At 35.5% G+C, this 18,915-nt stretch overlaps 1 protein-coding gene across 6 annotated transcripts in view; it reads right to left on the bottom strand.

Moving 5' to 3' along the window:
* The window catches only part of Ppp1r9a (protein phosphatase 1 regulatory subunit 9A), a 275,864-nt gene that overhangs the window by 219,689 nt on the left and 37,260 nt on the right, over positions 1–18,915 (bottom strand). The window lies entirely within an intron of this gene.

The raw sequence follows: 18,915 nt of genomic DNA, 5'->3' as shown, positions 1-18,915 counted from the left end.
ATGTGAATGTAACATGCTCACCCTAGAATGCATGTGGCCCTACATTTAAACCACAGTATCTTTTTTTGTTGTTGTTGTTTGTTTTTTGCTTCTTGTTTGCCAGTTCTGGGGCTTGAAACTCTGGGCCCGAGCACTGTCTCTGAGCTTCCTTTGCTCAAGGCTAGCACTCTACCACTTGAGCCACAGCTGCACTTCTGGCTCTTTCTGTTTATGTGGTACTGAGGAATTGAACCCAGGGCTTCATCCATGCTAGGCAAGCACTCTACGACTAAGCCACATTCCCAGTCCAACATCATTTTTTAAAATGACATAATTAGTCAGATCCTGCATCCACTTCACTATGTGCCCTTAGTCCCTGTGGCCATCACTTACACCTACCTGCATTCTAATATACAATCACCTCATCATAAACCTCATCCTAAGTTTATAAACTGGGTTATAAATTGTGATACAAAAACAGTTGTGATACAGTGATGTAGAAACAATGGCACAATATGAGATTTCCATGATGAAAAGCTCTAAGGAGGGCTCTTTTTCAGATTTTAGAGGAAATGATGGCTATGAAATAAGTGTTAGAACTTGAAAGGGCAAGAAAGTAAAACCCTGAAAATGTCAGTAAATGAACAAGCTCATAGTATTGTTCTTTCTAATAGCACTAAGGTGATTGCATCGGTGAGTTGGAGCAGCAGCTCGCTGCACACATTTTTCAGCTATTTTGTTAGCTTGCTTCTCCAGTGACCTGCAATCACTTGCAGATGGTCCTATCAAAAAAGTATGATTGCTAGAGACTGGCCTTACAGAGAGTTCTAAAGTCACATACACCTCAGCCACTGGCCACAAGATAACAATAGATGACTGAATTCTTTCATGCACTGAGAATAAAAACTAGAATATTCTAAGGAAGAGTTCCATGTTCTTTTAAGTTTAATCATCTTTCTTTCACATTCTCTTTCGATGAGAAAAATAACTGCCATAAGTAGCACAGAAAACAAAAAGTATTATAGCCTTGTCATGCCTGGTGAAGTTCAATAATTCATATACTCAGTATTTTAAGCTGATTACTAAGGAGCTTTTTGTCATAAAATGTCATTTACCCATGAATCCACTTGGCTGACTCCTGAGAGTTGCTTCAGTGTCAATTCCAGGAAACTTTCCCAGACATCCCAGACCTGCACCCTGGCCCTAGTGGGAGTCCCTGACTGCTTCATCCGCACCCAGTGAGACCGCCCTTGGGCAAGCACCACTCTGGCTTCTAATGGCTAATTTATGGCTTTTGCTTATATTTTCTTTTTGTCCATCTTCTGTCTCTCCACCTAGCCTCTGGACTCCTCTAAAGACACTAACTCCAAGTGCTTGCACATATGTAGTTACTTGACAAATATTTGCTAAATGAGAAAGCAGAAAGGGAAAAAAAGACGGGTGAAGAAATTTAATGAATCATGAGATCTTTCTAATGGAATCTTCACTTGGTACATAGGAAATTAGAAGTGTAGTGGCACAAGCTTATAATCCTAGCTATGTGGAAGGCTGAGATGAGGAATATCACCGTTTAAGGCCAGCAGAGCAAGATCGATTCTCAGCCAATAAAAAATCTGGACTGTCACTCAGTCCAGCCTAAGCACAAGTCAAGACCTTTTTAAAAATAACCATGGCACAAAGGTTCAAGCCCCACTACCACATTTTTTAAAAAGATTGATGCTTCCTAATGTAAAATTAATGTTATCAAATACCAACAGTAAATTCCTAGATATTATGTCAAAGAATGAAGACCTATATAGCTGTAAAACCGTACATGGATGTTCACAGTAACATTATATTAACATAACATTACATAATAGCCATAAATGGGAACCAACCTGAATATCCATCAACTGATGAATAATAAATAAAACACTGTACACAGCTGAACATTATCTAACAATGAAAAGGAACAACGTATTGGTACATGTTGCACACGGATGAACCTTGAAAACATAAAGTTCAATTTCAAAGAGGTACACACAGCAGATCATATAGCTTTGGAACTAGGGAAGGATAACAACAAAATGGGGAGACCAAGGGTAAAAGGCAAATCAATGCATCAGTAATACTTACAAAACTATATGCCATAATCCAACATATCCAATCCATAAAAGGAAAAGAAAAAAAGATCATATAGCACATCGATGTACATAAATGTACATAAAACATGTAGAATGGGCAGATACAAAGAACGAAAGCAGATCAGCAGCACCTGGGGCCAGGGTAAGATGGGATAGGAAATAACTTGATATGGTTCTGATTTAGGGGGTAGAGGAACACTTCCAAAATTGATAACAGTTGAACAATTCTGCCAGTATACAAAAATAATTTATAGGATATAAATTATATCTCTGTAAAGCTATTATTAAATATAGTAACCAGGAAAGAAACTGAGTTACCTAGCATATTCAAATATGAAAGTTCTTATCCACAAAGTTTCCATTCTACATTTAACTGGTAAATTTTAAATTCACAACAAATGCCAAAATATGTCATATTTACTTCATCATAATAAAGAAAGAAAAGGCTTCATCACTCAAAGAATTTTGGTACAAAATAGCTCTGAATATTCTGAGAACTATCTGTTCAGGTAAAGGCTAGATGGTTTATTAACCTGAATGCTTGCCCATCCCCACCTTGTCAAATACTTTTTGCTGTATTATAACAATTTCTATTTGTAATTTTAAGTGTTGTGACTTCATACATTCAGAAGTCATCTCACTGACAGGATATCTAGGAAGATGAAGCAAATCCAGAAAAGTAAGTTTCTTTCTGTAAGAACCCCTCTACATTATGCTGCTGTTCTGTAGGAGTCTCCTACCTCCACTGAAACCCATGGACACCGATTTAAAGGGAGCTGTGTTCATATGTAAGTTCGACTCCACTAGGAATATTCTTAGTCATCTTATGCTTAAGTAAATGGCATCACAGTTACTTAGACTCCCAAGATCAAGCTTAAAATTAAAGTAGATGTCATTTCCTTAAAGTATATTTATTTTTTATATTACACATGCATCATTTCAATCTATTTTTAATAAAGGATAATTTTCTAGCTACCTGTCTGCATTTCAACTAGTCTCTAGTTGAATACCATATGCTTATAAACAAAACTCTAGATCTTTATTTTCCCTAATAAGGAATGACTTCTACATCTCTTTTAACAGGAAAGTAAGGCTTTTCTTATGAGAACGAAATTGAATAAGAACTGTGCACATTGCCCTACGTATGAAACTGTAACCCCTCTGTACATCACTTTGACAATAAAAAAAGAACACATTTTTTTAAAAATCCAATTTAGGGTCATAGTCTATAAACTTGCAGTTTATATGTATGGAGGGAAAATTCTTTTGAATATTTTACAATTATAAAATATTAAGTGCTTCATTTCTAAACTCATTAATTTCAACTGCCAACTCAATATAATACTTAACAACCTTGTTTTATCAGTAAATTCTTTAAACATCTAAAAATAGCTAAAATACCAGAGCTGACAGTAGATACTTAATGAAATTAACTGACGGCACATTTTTTATGAATTTTAAAATGTAAGGAGAACATAAAACATGAAAATGACATGATCTAATTTAAAAACAGATTTGATATAAACAAGTATTTCCTTAAAACTCATTTTAAGTTCACTGTACCCAGGTAAACTACACAAAATGATCTAGGAGAATGAGTTTTTCAGTTATAATTATTAATGCATACTGATTATACTTGTGAATGGGTCTCACTATGATGTTTACACACAAGAGTATGTTGTACCTTGATTCTATCCACCTTTACAACTAGCATCTTCGGGCTCTCCTTTGTGGTGAATGAGATTTACCATTCTTGGTACTTGACAACAAGTACTAAGGGACTTGTTGATCAGAGAATTCAAAAAAATCCATTTAAATCTAAAGTAAATTTATATCCTCAAACCTAATGAAGATTTGAAAAGCAGATTCAACCCATTTGATCATGACACAAAATTAACACTCAAATATTTCTGTAATGGTGCAGAGTATTCACAAAACAAGGCAAAATGACCATTTGATACACTGACATTGTGCTCTGCCTGAATACATTGGCTGTACTAGAGGAATCTGATGTTTGCTCAATTCACAAGAAAAACTAGACTGTGTTAAAGGGCTAGAAAGTAAACATTTTCCAGATTCTTTTAACACATATTTTAAATAGCAATTTATTGCCCCAAAGGATATTTGTGCCCAAATTTGGTAGCTCTCTACTAAAATGGGTATAAACAGTTTAAAATAGCTTTTTCAAGGGGGCACCAGTCATTTCTAAAAATAATCTTAGTTCCTGAGATGCTTCAACTATCTAGAAAAATAACCAGCTTTGAAATCGCCTAGATTTCTTAAATCTTTTCCTCCAGTTTCATGTTGCGCATGGCAATATGAAACCAATTGAGCTATATTTCCAGAATAGTTAGGAATATAGGCATGAAGCATATATAAAAACTTTGTTTTTACAAGAAACTTAATAGTAATGCCTTTTGTTTAAATGATTTATTTATTTATTTTTGCTTCTGAATTAGTCTCATGCAAGTGACTAAGATTATCCATTTTTTAAATTTACTTATAAGTGAAATGGAAATACTGCCCAGGTTATTATTTCAATAACACATGGGGTTTTGCACATAATATATGAACACCATTAACTAAATGCCATTCTGAAAAGTATAAAACATTTGACAGAAACAAAAAGTATAACAATTTTCAAGGGGGAAAAGTGAGTCATCCTTCCTAGGGTTCAAGTTTGTCTTCTGCTGCAAAATTGTCCCTTTACTGACAAACTTTGTTTTATGAAGTGGAGGAAGAGAGCAAAGCAAAGTTGGGAAATTAGTGAATGCAGGATGCTTTTCCTTCAGAACTAAACAGACCTTTTCCAGCTACTCTTTCCCTGCCTGCTGGGATTCATTTGCATATGCAAAGGGTTTGGGAGCTGGCTAGGGGACACAGCACTGCAGAACACAGCCATCCACTGCCAACAGAGGAGTCTACAGCACCAAGTGGGACACTTCATGACCTGCAGTGGGCCTTGGCTTTATTACTAAATACCTCCACATGAAAACAAGCAAATGTGAGAAACACATTTGAACGAGCAAACAAAAAAACGAAACACCAACTTGCTATTGTTCATATTTCTTAAATAAGTATGATCATTTGTCTTCTGACAAGGCAAGAAAAGAAAGCTGGACCAAAATAATTTTAAAAATTGTAGCTGCATCACATATAGTTACAACTCTTACAACTCTTGCTCCTTGTCAAATTGTCAAGAGGACTGTCTATTTATCTGTAAATAATTTTATGAAAAACTAGTAATAATCACCTGGCAGGACTCCTGTAAGAAGAAAATAAATTTGAATTAATGTATAAAGCACCTGGCAAAGTATTGGCCTTCTGCAATTGTTTTTTACTATCCCTACTTGCAAAAAGAGATTCAGAAGTTCTCACCATTTCATTTAGATGTGCAGGACTATCTCGGTGTGCTTTTAACAGAACTCACTTTGTTCCCCTAGGAAAGAAGAGTTAAACAAATCCTTGAGAAGTTGTAACTAAACAAAGACTTGAGAAAATGCCAGGATCCAATCCGATATTTTACAATCAGTAAGATTTCTGTTCTCCTATCAGGTAGAAACAACATGAGGAGAGAAGTTGGGAGAGGGAGAATGAGGAGGAGAAAATGAGAAGTTCTTCAGATTCTAACATCTTTAAAATTTCATGAAAGATATTTCATTATTTTACTACTTACTATTATGTTTACTATTAATTAATAGCAATATTGTGTAATTACCATTATCTTAAGAAAAGAATCATGTAATCTAAACAATAATAGAAATCATTCTATAATTAAAAAAGAAGTAAAAGTTGTGCACAAATAAGACTTGATTTATCTATGGAAGTAAACATGAATTCTGATGAGAACATGAATTATTAGGATGAGAAGACTATTATACCTTATAATTCTAATTAAAATTAAAAATTCAAATACTGGTTTAGAGACTCACGATTATAAGTAGAAATCTTACTATTACTATACATAGTGTGGGTATATTTAAGAGAGTTTTAGGATCACCATATTTACAAGTACAATTTGTGAAATTTTTCCTCTCAGGAAAAATATAGAGAGAAATACAGTATACTACATTTATAAACAGTGTTACTTACGTATATCAAAATATCACTCAAAAGCCCTTGAATTATTAACATTTCATTATTTCTGTTTTTGTCTTTGCAGTACTGAGGTTGACATATATATTTTATATGCATATATATACATACTACACACACACAATTTTTTCTTGGCATTACTGAGATTTGAACTCTCACACTTTCTTGAAAGAGGATCTATCACTTGAACCATACCTTCAGGCCCTAATGCTAATTTTTTATGTCAATATAATCTCTGAAGCAGGGACAATGGTGCAAGCCTGTTGTCCCAGCACTCAGGAGGTTGAGGCAGAAAGACCATGAATTCCAGATCAGCTGGAGCTACACAGGGAGACTATATTTCAAAACAATCACCATCATCACCGTCATCATCTCTGGGTAATTTTTTTCTGTCCACAGCTATTATGGTCAGAATTCATCTACCATCACATTAAAGAAAGGAACTCGAATGTTTGAAGGGGTTTAAAGCTTTTTATATAACCTGAGTTCAGAGACCCTCCAACCATAGACGGCTATTAAGTAACTGACAGGGAAAGTACATGAATATTCCTAGAGGTAAAATTAAATACTCATTCATCTTCATACACTTTGTGTTTACATTCATGTCCACACTGATTGTGAAGTGTAGAGGTTCCGTTTGGATGTCAATTAACATGATTTCTTCCTTTCAAATGTGTGTCCATTAATACTCTCTAGTAGCTGTTCATTTATTTCTTTTCCTACTTGGCAATAGGCAAAGAGCCGATAATGATACTTATCCTGGCCCTTTTAAGCCAAGCTGCTAAAAAGCCTTAAATGGAATTTGGGTGGCAATATAGAAAATGTTTCTTTCCTTCAAAATTAACCAAATGAATTACAAACAGAAATTATTTTTCTATTTTTAAGAATGGAAACAAATGCATAATCAATTCAACAAAAAAGAAAATACATCTCACAGCAACTGAAAGTTGCTGATGACTAAATGAAACCACTTTTCTTTTTTTTTTCTTATTTATTGTCAAAGTGATATACAGAGAGTTACAGTTTCATACGGTAGGCCTTGGATACATTTCTTATACTGTTTGTTACCTCCTCCCTCATCCCCCTCCCCCTCCCCCTTTCCCTCCCCTTCCCCCCCTGAGTTATTCAGTTGGTTTACACCAAATGGTTTTGCAACTATTGCTTTTGTAGTCATTTGTCTTTTTTACCCTGTGTCTCTCGATTTTGATATTCCCTTTCACATCCCTAGTTCTAATAGCAGTATATACAGTATCCAGTGTTCTCAGATGAGATACAGTGATAGTGCGGGTACAACCACAGGAAGGAGATACAAGAGGATCATCAACAATAGAAGCTACAGTTTCACATGGCATGTTGAAAGTAATTACAACAGTGATATAACAGTCGTTTCCATAACATGGAGTTCATTTCACTTAGCATCATCTTATGCGTTCATAGGGGCATAGCTATTAGGCTTTTGCAATCCTCTGCTGTGACTACCCTAAACCTGTGCTAATTATTCCCTATGAGGGAGACCATAGAGTCCATGTTCCTTTGGGTCTGGCTCACTTCACTTAGTATAATTTTTTCCAAGTCCTTTCATTACTTTACGAATGGGGCAATGTCAGTCTTTCTGATAGAGGCATAAAATTCCATTGTGTATATGTACCACATTTTCCTGATTTTCTTAAAGCCTTACTTAATATAGCCATTCATCATGTCTCAAGTCTCAGTTATTTATTCCCATAATACCACCAACAGTACTGTCATCATAACAAATAAACAAGATTTGAATGAGAAGAGCTACAACAATCACTTCTTAAGAGTTTCTGCCAGGTGACAGGCACTGACTGAGGGCCTGAATGTAAGGAGGTGAAGGAGGGACAAGCTCGCCACTGTCTTGGAACAGAAATTTCAATAGAAGGAAAATAAATGAAGAAAACATCAGGTAATGAGAAGTCCTGCTGTAGCAGTGAAGAGTGTTGCCATTAAGCCTGTGAGGAAATGGCATTTTGGCCCAGTGGCCTGTGTGTCGGGAACCAGCCATGCATGTAAGCTCCTTATAGCTCATTCATAAAATTACCTACTTTCCAGTGCATTCTTGGCCAATGCTGGATCCACTAAAGCCAGGAACCACGTGTCAGGCATGTCTGTATATTAGTGAGTACACACAATTCATCCATGGCTGATGAACAATTAGTAAAGAGTAAGTGTAATATGGAGGTCAGATCTGGCCAGCGCCATCACGGGCCACATGGAGAGTTGTATTATCTGGCATCTTGTCTTGATGGATGTGCCTGGATTCCTAGAGGAGATCCATCCCCAGGTGAGGGGTGTTCCTGAATCCCAAGTGACAAGGGTGGGCATATAGCCTATAGAGTGCTTGGGTCTGGGAGCTTCCTGTGACCCTGCCCCTGACCTGACCCTATTTAAGGTCAGGCCAGCTCAGGCACCATTATGCCATGCCACATGTCTCTGTGTTCTCTTCCTGTGTCCTATATCCTGGCTTGTCTCTGGTCACCATGGTGTCCCAAGTCAGCTCTCCATTGGAGCTGGATTGGTTGTTGGTATTGTTTTTGTTCCTTCTTCCCTCTCAGGCCTGTTTCCAGATAGTGATAAGTGTATTTCAGGCCTTTGTAACAACTGGCTGCCTGTAGACTGCTAATGCTCTAATTAAAACTCCAAGATGTAATCCTTCAATATGCGGCTTCTCAGATAATTTACCTATATAACATAAGGAATACCTTACCCCCTCAGCCACTTTCTAGTCCAAATAAGTATTAGTTGCTTATAAAATGTCTTCCCCCAAAAAATAGATTGATCAAATATGTAGGTATTTTCCCATAACTAGCTGGGTAGTGGTAAAAAAAAAATTAAATAGCTTGACGTAGTGTGGCTTACTTCCCACTATTCCTATACAAACAAAGGTTATGAAACAAGTTGCAGCAAATTGAGCTAAATATGATATCCCTGCTTGATGCTCTCTCCTCCATCATTCCATCTGTCTTTTCCATAGCATCCTTTCTCTTTCTGCACAGTTTCAAAATTTTTCTTCGTTGAGACATAATCCTCCAATAATACTGTCAGTGATATTAACAGTATTATACACAGAAATACAAAATAGTATGCATGTGTGTGTGAGAGAGAGAGAGAGAAAGAGAGAGAGAGAGAGAGAGAGAGAGAGAGAGAGAGAGAGAGAGAGAGAGAGAGAGAGAGATGGAGGGAGGAGCTTGGAAGTTTATCCCTGTCAAGAAAGATAGCTCAATAGCTAGCCTGGAGTTCAGGCTGTCCTATGGCTTTATGCCAAATAATATCAAGAACTGAAGCAGAAACTGTGTCTTACTCCTCCTTTGCAATGCAGTGATAAGCCTATGATTAACAGGTAGGCTCACTGGGCTACAATTTTCAAACAAAGGAGATCCATAAAAAAGAAAAATTATACTGGTTCCAAACCAAGATGTAAAATCAGAAAGCTCTGCCATTCTCTCAATATTATATATGCTAAAAGAGCAAACTGTACAGTGACATTTAAATTTCAAAAGGCATAGTTAAACCTGATAGAATGTTGAGTGGAAATTCCTTCGTAAAACTACCTGAAGATAATAAAATATATTAAAATAGGAAAATAAGCCTGATAGAAATCACTCTCATATTAACAAATGATTTGTGACAAGGAAATCTAATCATATCCACTGGCCCTTGGATATAAACTCACTCCAGAAGTTATATAATTTTCCATGTTTTTACAAATATTGACAAATTAAAATTCTAAATCTATGTTAGATATTGATACAAGAAAATTAGCATAACTTTCAACTCACAGCCAAAACAAAGATATCATTCATAATGGCAATACAAAAAAATTAACATTACTTTCATATCTTAAGACAAAAATTTTAATACAATACACATAATTTTAATACAAAGTACATAATGCAATACAAAATTTCAATATATATTTTAATACAGAATTCATACACTAACATATTAAAGTATTAGAAAAGACCTAAAGAGTTATTAGAAAGTTATTCCCAGAGCCACACTGGGAAACACATTATTATAAAATTTCTCTCAAATTCAATCTACAGATTCAAAGGAATTTCAGTTAAAGTAAAAAGTTTTCAGCACTTTTTCAAACAGACTCTGTGATATAGAGAAGATAAAGGAATAAGAAGAGCTCTAGCACTCTTAACTGAAAAACTACATCGGAGAACTTGTACTATGCGATACCAAAACTTACCTAGAAATCCATTCAAATTAATAAAATGAGCTTATGATTCAGAAGAGGAATAAATCATCAAAACAGAAAAGTCATCCCAAAACAGATTTTCTTGAGTGTGTACACCAGTGCTAGTATTAGGCTTGAGATTAGGGTCTTGTGCTTTTCCTTGATGTTTCCACTCAAGGCTGACACTGTACCATTTAAGACACAGGACCACTTCCTGCCCTTTGTTAACTAGCTGGAAGGTAAGAATCTCACAGATTTTTCTGCCTGGATTGGTTTTTAACTGCATTTTTCAGAACTCAGGATCCTGACGAGCTAGGATTATAGGCATGAACCATGGACATTGGGACCAAAACCAGACTTTTGCTGACATGGACATGAATAAAAATATAACAAAAAAGATAAGTAACTTGGACATAGAGTCTATGGGGTTCTTTAAATACAGGATTACAAGCAAGACCACACTAAAGCCACCAGCACAAGTATGTTCATTGCAGCACAATTGGTCATTGCTAAAATATGGAACCAACCCAAATACCCCTCAGTAGATGAATGAATCAAGAAAATGTGGTACCTATACACAATGGAATTCTATGCCTCTAAGGAAATGGAAAGACTTGGAAAAAAAATCATACTAAGTGAAGTGAGCCAGACTCAAGGAAACACAGACTCTATTGTTTCCCTCATTGGTAATAATTAGTACATGTCTAGGATAGTCCTACCAGAAGATCACAATAGCTCAATAGCTATGGACATATGAACACTTAAGATGATGCTAATCAAAATGAACTCCAAGTTATGGAAATAAGTGGTTTGTCATTGTTGTTTTCAACCTACCAGGTGAAATTATGCCTTTTTCTTTTGTCTATCTTCCTCATGGTTTTACCCCTGATGTCACTGTAACTGATTTTGGTACACTGGGTATTGTATATACTATCAGAACTAGGGAAGGGAAGGGGAACATCAAAGTCTGAAGGGTAAAAGGTGAACCAATGCAACAGCAATACTTACAAGACAATATGCTGTAAACCAACTATACAATTCAGGGAGTAGGGGAAGGAACTCCCGAGGGAGTAGGTGGGAAAAAAAATGAGGCAGGAGGTAACAAGTTTGAAAAGAAATGTACCCACTGCCTTACATATGAAATTGTAACCCCTCTGTATATCACTTTGGCAATGAATAAGTTTAAAAAATAATTTAAGAGATGTATTCCACTCACATAATAGTGGAATACTATATATGCATATAAGTATTTATTTATGTTTAAGCTTTTTATTACACTTAATGTTCAAAACAAAACCCAGAAATCACCTTAAAAATAAAACATGGCGTAAGAAAATAAAGAAAGATAAGCCAAAGCTGGTCTACTCAATTTGCTTGGCTAGGCAATCCTGTCCTAGAGACCGCCAAATAGATAGCATGTGAAAAGGTCAGAGGATGGCAGCATCCTTTGTTCTCAATCATAAAAACTTCACTCATTCTCATATTCTTCCTTTTTTGAAAAAGAGACTAAATAACTGATAAGTCCAACAGATAAACCACCAGAGCTTAAGGATATGTGGCCCCGAGAGAGTGAGTTCAAATTCTAATACGAGGAGAAAAACAGCAAATACAGAAAATTTCCATAGAAATTTCATTGTATAATAAATTGTGCATTCTTTATTGTAAAACACAAAAACATCATTAACCTGGCTTAACCAGTTGGGGATTTTCATTCATTTTTAAGTAAAGGGGGTCTTTATAAAACCAAAATGTGGGAAAATGGCGGCTAGACAAAGTGGGAAAATCAAAGAGGTGGAGGAGCAGGGAAGGGAACATAGAAGGAAAAGGAAGAAGCATCTTGAACAGGACATCTGATTGGAAGAGACCCATGTTCCTCCACAGCAGGACTCATAGGGAAGGGCCATGTCTTTGACCCATAGATGTAAGCTGCATAGATGGCACTCTGGTGAAAAGGAGCACACCCATGATTTATCTCAATGCCATAGCCTATGATATGTCGTTAATGTGTTTCTTCCATCACCGGCTCCCCAATGAACCTCCTGCCCCATGCAGAGCTGGATGCCCCTGGTACTGTGCTGATATTACAAATACCCAATATTGTATTAATCAATACCCACCGCTGTCTGTGTGGCTTGCTGGCCATATAGAAGTTTCCAATCCCCTCCTAGCCTTTAATTTGGAGTAAATTCCATTCCTGTGTTACATGGAGAACACGTCAGTTGATCCCAGTTCTGCAGACCCTAGTTTATGCCCTCCTAGAACTGATCTACATGTTGCACTTTGGTTGCGTACCTCGAGCCAAAGACCTTGCCCAAAATGTATACATGGCCCTCCTTAATATAAGCCCTAGGATGAGAGGCATAGCACATTTGTATAACACTTGCCTACATGCACAAGGCTGTGGGTTCCATCCATAGTACTGAAAAAAATAACTACCAAACCCAACAGCTCTCATAAAACCCACCTTTTATTGCTGCTCCTCATTCCTATATGAGTGAATAGTGACCATCTATAAGGTTAAAACCATCTGTAGAAGGCTTATGAGATTCGAAGCAACAACAGATATTTAAGCTCTCAGCTAAGCTCACACGTAAGGTCCCTCAATCATTTCACATCAGGCAAAACTAGATAGAGATGGTCACCCTTTGAAATACACCCCTGATACTTAAAAGATGTTTTTAATACTGTATTTACTAATCCTCCTTAGCGTTTAAGAATTTCTTTTTAAGGCAGGCACCAGTGGCTCACCCTTGTAATCCTAGCTACTCGTCATTGGAGAATGTTGGTTTGAATCCAGCCCATGCAGAAAAATCTGAGAGACTCCATCAGTTAACCAGCAAAATGCTGCACTGGTGGTGTGGTTCAAAGGGTAGAGTGCTAGCCATGAGCCAGGAAGCCAAGTGAGATCCCAAGGCCCTGAATTCTTGCTTTCATACTGGCACAAATACAGATAGTAAAAAAATGGTGTCTTATTTCAGATGTATTAACAGGAAACAAATTGTTCTTTTTTAAGGCCATATTTAGAAAAAAATGTTAGCCAGGTTTTCAAAAGAATATTAATGATATGTTATCCAAGAGAGAACTAAAAAAATTCATATATTTCATAGTATAGCAATAGTTTAAGACAGTAAATAGACATCTCTTATCTTGCAGTTTATGTAAGCAATTAAAATATAGTGATTAAGATAACCAAAATAATGTTTGTGTAGTGAAGTGGCATTTTCAGATTATAGAAAAACAATTCAAACTATAGACCCAATGATGTGGACAGACATGTATTTCATGACCCGACTGTATATGCCAGAAGTCTGATAGTTACCACATATATACTGTGTCCTATAGAAATGATTTTAAATGTTTCTGATTGTAAACAAAGAAACAAAGCAAGCAAAAGAGTGTTCATAAATTTGTTGTGAAATTAACTGAAGACATGAGACCAGACAGAAACAGGTACTTGAGAGAAGCAGACAGGGTATTAAATAATTGGCCACTGTGCTATATCTTTAAACCGTGTTTAACTACTGGATATAATTTCTAAGGATAATTTTTGACTGTGGGATTTTTCACCTCACTTGCTAGATGCACAATGCCTCCTTTACAATTCAATTAAGACCCTGTCTGTACTGATTTCTACCTAGCAAAAGCAGGTCTTAATCTTATCTTCTTTCCCAAACTTTCCACCACAGGGCACCTATAAACCCTAATAAGGCAGAAGAAACATTTTGGAACTTAACCTTTCCACTTTGATACTATTTCCCTTTACAGAAAAATGAAAAAAACTTCTAATTTCTTTAAGTAATATTACATAAATTGCAGACATCAACATAAAATGCCAATGTGCTCTTCATAACTGCATTATATTAGATTTATTTTCATCAGTTTATTGGATCTTGAACCACAATAAAATTTCAAATCAAATGAATCTTCCTAATTAAAGTTTAAAACCTGCAGTTTTGTTTTCATGAATAATTTTGAGCTTTATAAGATTCTCTTATATTCTCAGCCTCAGGTTAGTTTTCAGAAGATCAAAAAGTTCCCAGATAGTAAGTCACTAATATAGAAAAATAAGTTAAAATATTCAAACTATTAAAATCCCCAAAAAAAGTTCTGTACATAAGACTATAACCAAATCCCTTTGTAAACAAGTTATGCTATTTCTATTTGTCATGCTCTGTGCATGTCAAGTAGTCAGATTACTAAGAAAATATTTAAAAGATTCAAAGTGTTTTAGCAAAACAAATTTACATCTTTATTGGTTCATTTCCACCAATATGTTTCCAAATATTGAAACATATGTTCATAAATAGTTTCGCCTATTCCAACCAATACACTTTAATAAAATGCTATTGTCTCCTGGCTGTGCTAAAAAGGAAAAGAATGTTTATAGAACTGGACAAAAACATGAAATAACTGGAAGGGCAGTTTGGTGGCAATTTCATACAAACCAAAATGGAAGACTAGCGATTTTTCAGTGATCTGGGACAAGAACAAATGAACCAAATTAAATCATTTAAAGTTTGTCCCAGAATATGTCTCTCTACCCTCACAGAAATGTTTGGGTACTTTTTCCAGGTTTTTGAATTTAATTATCCAGATAACCCTAGCTATGTTCCTTTGACCTTAAGAATCCCTGTCTTTTGTATATGTCATAGAGTCTGACAATTTTCACTTAAGGAAGTATAATCACCACCATTTTGTAAGCGGAAAGGAAATCACCAGAGGTTAAGTAGCTTAGAAAAGATTACACACGCTTGCAAAAATGAGGAACCTAATGTAAACACTTTACTACCGGGCTTCCCTGAGTGTGTGTGTGTGTGTGTGTGTGTGTGCGCGCGCACCTTTGTATGTGTGCACCTGAATTCACGCATTCATATTCTATGAAAGTTAAGGTATGTATCTCATGTAAGGACTCATCTTCAGGAGCAAAACTTGCCTCTTAGCTAACATAATTTTCAAAAGCTATTCTATTAATCAGTCTTAATAACATAGCTAGCATATGCCACCAGATGGATCTAGACGGAGAATCTGGACTTAGAATCCAATTGACTAAAAACTTCCACTTTTTAAAAAATTCTGAGAATTTATTCTCCCTACACATATAAAAAGCACTGGCCCAATACCCTGAAAGAATAAAATTCATTTTAAAAAATCCTATTGCTCCCCAAATCCTGTTTAGAGTTACTTGGAATAGCAAATTTAAGCAATATACCTATTTTGAAAAAATATACATCAGAGAAGCAAGCAAAGTACACAACAGGTAGCTATAGAAACAACCCTAAAGACATTGGGATTTCTACAGATTAACAAGCCTATTAAAAATATCTTTATTTGCTGGACCACTATTCTAGTTTTAGTCAAAGATAAAATTTAAAGGCAGGTTTAGGTAATAAGGGATCTTCTTCTCCCTTAGGAAAAAATTGGCAATCAAAAGAAACATGAATCAAATCCTAAAAAGCAAGTAATAATTATCTGTTTTTAATGAATCATATTTCCTCAATAGTCATAAACTATTTCCCCAATGATTACTTAAATGTTTACTAAATATTTAGAAGATAGAATGCTGAGCATCACTGGTAAGAAAATCTACCATTTTTTTATAGTAATATCACTAAGGATATCTAATGAAGCAAGTAATCAAAATGGAGTACAGGGAGATGGAAAAGCAGAAATGACTCAAAAAGTTGTTCCAAGAAATTGACTTGGATGACTGGCAAGTCACTCATATAAATGGAATGAAATATGAACTTTACAGAGGGAACTGACTCAGGAATGAGAAAGGGACCATATTCTAAAAACAAATACTCCATTTTGCTAAAATGTGACTACATTTGGCCTTCAGTGATCTTTCCATCAGTATACTCCACCACAAGAGATGTGCATTCTACATTGCTAGTCTCTTTCTTAAGCTACCACTTACTATCTACCATGCAAAGACATGGTTAGTTTAGACTTATCTTTTTAAATATATGAACAAGGGCCTTACTTTGTACCTGAAATGTACTCAGTAAATACTATCACGAACTCTCTCTGTCCTTACCCAGATTGGTATACTACCTTAAACTGTAGTCATTCAATACATGAATAGTTCAAAGCACAAGCCATAGAGGCAGTCATAAAGCTTTACTTCCTCAGGGTCTCTCCTTACAGACCACTATAAATATCCCTGGAAGGACAAAGAAAAGTCTCTGAACAATAGAAATAACCAAAGTTAATTGAAGTCAGCCAAATACTACATTACAGTTCCCCCATTTTACTGCCTCCCAAAGTGTAACTTACTCACTGAGGAACATTTTTCTACAATTTCTACAGATCCCAAAGGGCATAAACAAGGAAACTCCATGTGAAAATATAAAGTATTTGTTTGCAGAAAGAAATTTCAGAAAAGCCTTTGTTTACATACTAACTTTGGTTTCAACAATCTTTTAGGAAGCATTTAGAAAATCTAATTTTAATAACAACAGAAAGCTACATCCCTCTGGGGAAGTATCTACTGGCCTCTGCTTGTCCCAAAGATATCAAAACAGATGTCTAGATGATATAAATAAAAATGCTTATGAAATTATTTTAATCAGCAGTTTACTCAGTGTGAGTAACCTTGAAATTTTGAGAACATACATAATAAAACAAATAATAAAGTCTATGTATTCCCCTTAAAATTACTAACTAATAGTCCAAGAATGGTGAATGAGATCTATGAATTCTCTATTATACTTTAGTTTACCTAGAATTCAGAAGTTAGGAGGTAGAAGTTTTTTTAATGAAAAAAAAACTGACACTTTTTTAATCATAAACCAGGTTTTCAGGAATATTTACCTAAAGAAACTATCACAGTCTTCTACGTCCACAGTTGGCAAACTTATTTTGTAAAGGACAAGTAGTAAATAGATATTTTAGGCTGTGGTGGTTATAATCACTGTTACAATTACTCTGCCTGCATTGAATGAAAGCAATCACAGAAAAACTTATAGGAAACAGTGTGGCTGTATTCAATAAACCTTTATTTACAAAAACAAAGAAGTCTAGATTTTGGCCAACAAAACTGGAGTTTGCCAGTCTCTGTTCTCAATTATTTAATTATAATGATTGCCTTTTAATACATATAATTGTCTTGTTCCTAGATGGGTTTATATTCTTTACTGCCTCACCAAGTCTAGGAAGTGGTTGTTTCCATTATAGAATACAGAAGAGGAGCTCATTTGAAGCTCATATTAAATTTAGGGAACTCTACAGTCCACAGAACTGACTTTAGTGCCACTGTGATTCTCTAAGGAGACTTGGACTAAGAATCAGAAAGAAATACCCAAAAGAGAACCGAGAGTGAAGGAAATATTTACTATCACATTGCAATAAAAAAAACCTAAGACTTTATGTTATTTCATATAAGCTATTAAACCGTATGTGCCTAAAATTGTCCCTATATACAGGAAACTTGAAAATCAAAGAAAGATTACAAGAATGTGAACACTGGAACTAAATAGCCAGGTCTGTATTCTTTTTAATTAGCTCTATAAACTCTTTAAAAATCCTTTTTTTTTCTGATTTCTTTTTCTACTTTGAAAACACAGGACTCCAGCTTGTGTCATCTATATGAATTTTAAAAGATTTCTTGACAAATGTCTAATTTTATTTCATCCTCAAGCCTATACATTTTTCAGGGGTTTAGTTCCATTCCCAGTGAAGAGAAGGCATTTGATAAACGCTTGCTTTCTTCTCTTACTGTCTCCTTTTCACATGGAAACTCCTAGAAAGGATCACTCACATGAACATGTCAAAATTTTAATGTTGGCGCTTGAACTCAGGGCCTGGGCACTGTCCCTTGAGCCACAGCCTTTTCCATTTTTTTAAATTCCTTCGCTGGTGATAAATTACTGCCTAGTTTAGTCATTTTTTGGTGCTCCTTTTGAAATGGGATCCTCAGAGCTCAGCTTCCTGAGCAGCTACAACTACAGGTGTGAGCCACTGACGACTGGGTACTTTTTTGTTTCATTGTCATGCCTTTCATTTTTGTAGTTGAAAAGTGTATATTTTAAAGTAACATACTATGGTCACTGTGGATTTCCAATTTCCCTATCACCCTTGCATTGGATGCTGCTACTCTTTGGTGCTTCTCTATAATACATCGTCTGAACCAAATTCCTAAAGTCTGTATCCTTTGTCATGTTTAATGCAATCCATGTTAACCCATGTTCAATTCAGTGGTTGTCTAATGACACTACTGTGAATTTGTTAACTTCTGGAAACCGAAGTCAACCTATCTTTGTTGAAATGTTCTATTTATATATTGGAGTATGTTTTAAATAATCATGAAGGTGGGTTATGAAAATAAAGACTCCTTGCAAGATGCATAGAAATTGTAGCTCAGTTGTATAAACAAAAACAATCAAAAATTAAGTGGACATTAGTATCCCACTTACCAGACCACAAAAACATATCAGACCCCAAGTAAGGATGATTTTGTCTTTTGATAAATAGGTTAGCCTGGGTATAATTGTTATTATTATTATCATTAGT

This window comes from Perognathus longimembris, chromosome 2, assembly GCF_023159225.1.
Source record: "Perognathus longimembris pacificus isolate PPM17 chromosome 2, ASM2315922v1, whole genome shotgun sequence".
Classification (NCBI taxonomy): Eukaryota; Metazoa; Chordata; class Mammalia; order Rodentia; family Heteromyidae; genus Perognathus; species Perognathus longimembris.
Note: the sequence above shows the minus strand (reverse complement) of the source record. Positions and strands in the feature narration are given on the sequence as shown.